Below are 3,154 nucleotides of genomic sequence, written 5' to 3'. Positions count from 1 at the left end.
ATAAGTGGTCTGAGTTTGGTAATTGAAAGGTTTCAGCCAGGTTTGATGCCCAGTACAGTTACCCAGGTGTTAAGTGGCAACCTAGTGACAACTGGGGAGGCAGACCATCCATAGCTCTGATATAACATGTAGTGGGTGAAGGTACAGGTGATACTTAATTGGGCTGCCATGCCCACACATTCACATGAGATACTGTATGGTACACCTTTCTGTGTGTTATGTATAATACTAGTCCTGCCCTCGAAGGATTATGCTTACGATGACTCTTAGCACCAGCCTACATGAGTAGCAAGCACACAGATGCAGTCAGGTTGGCAAGTGGTAGCTGAAGGTATTGTCTTTTGTTTGTGTGTGTGTGTGTTTGTATGTGTGTGTGTGTGTGTGTTGGGCTTTGCTCTGTTAGTGTAGGCTAAGGCTGACTAAGAAGTTGACAGGAATGCATTCAAGTACATGAATATTTTTACTAATCAGTGTGGACAATCTAATTAGCCACAGTGCATCCACCGCACTAGCTATATGGCTGTGCATGGATGAGGTCACTGCTCTATCATGCTCGTATATATATATATACCAACAGCATGCATGCATGCATGCATGCATGCACAGATTGCACACAATCACCTTCGCTGCATGTTTCTTCCGATTGTTCTAGTCGCAGTTAATAACGAGGCTCTAGCAATGATGCAGCTTGTTGTCATCCAGAACTAGAACAGTGCTTGTGCTCCATGGCAGACCTACCTGCAGGTACGTATAGCTATAAAGACTGTTGCAGCATTTATGATAGTTCATAGATATCGCCTCTTCCATCCTTTTCCGCCAGTTTCTAGCGACGCCACAATTGTATACCTTTGCTACAGTAGCTAGCTACAGTGCTACACGCATTTGGCGGCTACAAAATCGCATGTTGCTTCCTGGCAAAAGGAGTAGAGGATAACACTCCCTGGGTCGAGAGACAACTGGGTGCATTCCACAAGCACTCATCATCTCTAGTACAACTACCTCACAGTGAGTTGGTTAAGTCTACTTTATAGATGACTGCTAGTGCAAGCTACCCTGACATAGGGAACTTTGCAGAAAGACATATAGGAAGAGCTGCAATTGTAGCAATTGTGAGGTAAGAAGATGTGGCTAATTCATGATTCATTATTAATTTGTTATCTATCATTGCATGGCAGTGGGATCTGCCATCAACATCACCTAGCTACGTAAAGTTGTCAAAGGAAGTTACAAAGTAGTTACTGATGCTTTCAAAACTTGGACTGCTGACGATGTCTTGTGGTAGTACTGTAGATGAAATCACATAGTAAGTTCTGCTATGGTTCTTGGAAATGAATATTTTGTGGTCTATTGAAGTTAGGCAGTGGAGAAACCTGTGATCATGGCTGGATCTTGTGAAAGCTATGAATGACACTGTACAAGGAATAGTATACATTAATTCAAGGTTTGTCACAGAAAAAAATTGCCATAGCAATATTTTTATTGTAACAACATTTTTACAGATGCTACCTATAAGAACTATATATAACTAGTGATGAAACAGATTAGGAGAAGAAAGCTGCACTCAACGGACAGAAGTAAAAGAGCAAATCTACATTAATTTTAGTGATGTAACATCCCTCAGAAAAAAAGAATCCTGAAGGTGTCAAGAACTTCAATTTGTGAACTGAAAATTATAGTTGCTGTACAAATGATGTGCTTTTTTACTTATTAATGAAATACGTATTGTCGGTAGTAAATACAACACAGGAGCGAGACATTGCTAGCTATATTACTAGCGCAGTATAAAGCAGATGCACAATATAGAAAATGTTGATTTCAGCTACAGGATTTTTTACATCCTGTATGCATTTCACAGTGTTAAAATGTACATTTCCTCACTGCCTCATTTCCAGCAACATTCTACATGCAGTAAATCTTTCTCTATCCTCTGTACGAAACTTTACTGAAATCTACTAATGTTCTAAGTATGAAATGTGGCTGAAATGACACATTTCATGGTCATTTTATACTCATTACCTACAAGCGGACATGGAACTTTTCGCCCAGTGTACCACTCTTGTTGTATTGGAAATGGTAAATTTCACTCGGCTTCGCCTCGTGAAATTTATCCCCATTTCCAATACAACACTCGTGATATTTATCCCAAATTTCACTGCTACCCATGCTATTACTAGTACATATTTTATTTTAACAATTTACAGAACTGTACATATGCCACATGCATACAGGCTATACAGTAAAATAATTATTACAGTCCTGAGGGTGCAGAGTTTTACCACTGGTAGCCATAAGGTAATTATTTATAAAATTACAATTATCTAACTACAAGTAAAGTCATAAGAGGTAGAAGGATACAAGTTAAAGAATGCATAAGATAGTTTAGGAATCTTGGAGCACTTGAAGCAGGGACAGATGTAGTGGCAAGTGCAAAAATTATTGTTGCCAAAGTTAGTAAAAATAATTCTTTGATTTAAATTTGATCATTACAAGGGAATAGGATAGTTCTGTTTTGTAGTGGATTCTTGATTTTGGAAGTTGAAGTCTTATGTCATTGCCAAGTATATAGCTATACCAAGAGTTCATAATAATCCCTCCCTGTATGTATTATGAACTCTTTCTTGGCTATATACCTATAGTGCGAAGAGGTTTCCTGAAAATATAACCCTTGAAACTAAGTATAAGAAGTTTCACACTCTGCTATAATTTAATTAGCTCTTCTCTTTTCTATAAGTAAAATGGAATTGCTTGTAATCTTATAAGTTTTGTTAGATATCAAGGCAAAAATTTGATACCGTCTCCCAGTCTTGAATCCTACTGATTTGAAGGAACCATTTCATGTCCTTTATACTATAACTTTCATGAAGCTATGTGCAACCTTTATTTTAAAGTGATTGAATGATTTTAAGCACTTTTACCCTGTTAAAGATCTAATTATGCATAGCTATACATATAGCCAATATTGTACAACTTTTGCATTGAATTGCTATTGTGTAAATTTTTTGTAAGTGCAATGTACATTTGTGCCTCCCTAAAGGAAAAATCATTATTGGAAATTAAAGTGAGAATCATTTGTCATTCAAGTAACCAATAAAGCTGCTTTCATCATGCCATACTATATTATGCATGATGTAATTATAACAAAGCTGCACTGTAA

The 3,154-nt window shown here is 37.3% G+C and overlaps 1 long non-coding RNA gene across 3 annotated transcripts; it reads left to right on the top strand.

The window, feature by feature from the left end:
• Positions 1-590: 590 nt before the first annotated feature.
• On the top strand, positions 591-1,743 carry LOC136263394 (uncharacterized). 3 transcript variants are annotated; one of them, XR_010704619.1, is made up of 6 exons: positions 591-744; positions 792-1,005; positions 1,063-1,114; positions 1,176-1,303; positions 1,354-1,441; positions 1,500-1,743. It is a non-coding gene; the product is annotated as an uncharacterized lncRNA (long non-coding RNA). The 3 variants fall into 3 exon arrangements; XR_010704617.1 differs by having other exon boundaries at positions 792-1,114; XR_010704618.1 differs by having other exon boundaries at positions 785-1,114.
• Positions 1,744-3,154: the final 1,411 nt, after the last annotated feature.

Source organism: Dysidea avara, chromosome 8 (genome assembly GCF_963678975.1).
Source record: "Dysidea avara chromosome 8, odDysAvar1.4, whole genome shotgun sequence".
Taxonomy (NCBI): Eukaryota; Metazoa; Porifera; class Demospongiae; order Dictyoceratida; family Dysideidae; genus Dysidea; species Dysidea avara.
The sequence above is the reverse complement of the archived record's forward strand: the minus strand, read 5'-3'. Positions and strand labels throughout refer to the sequence as shown.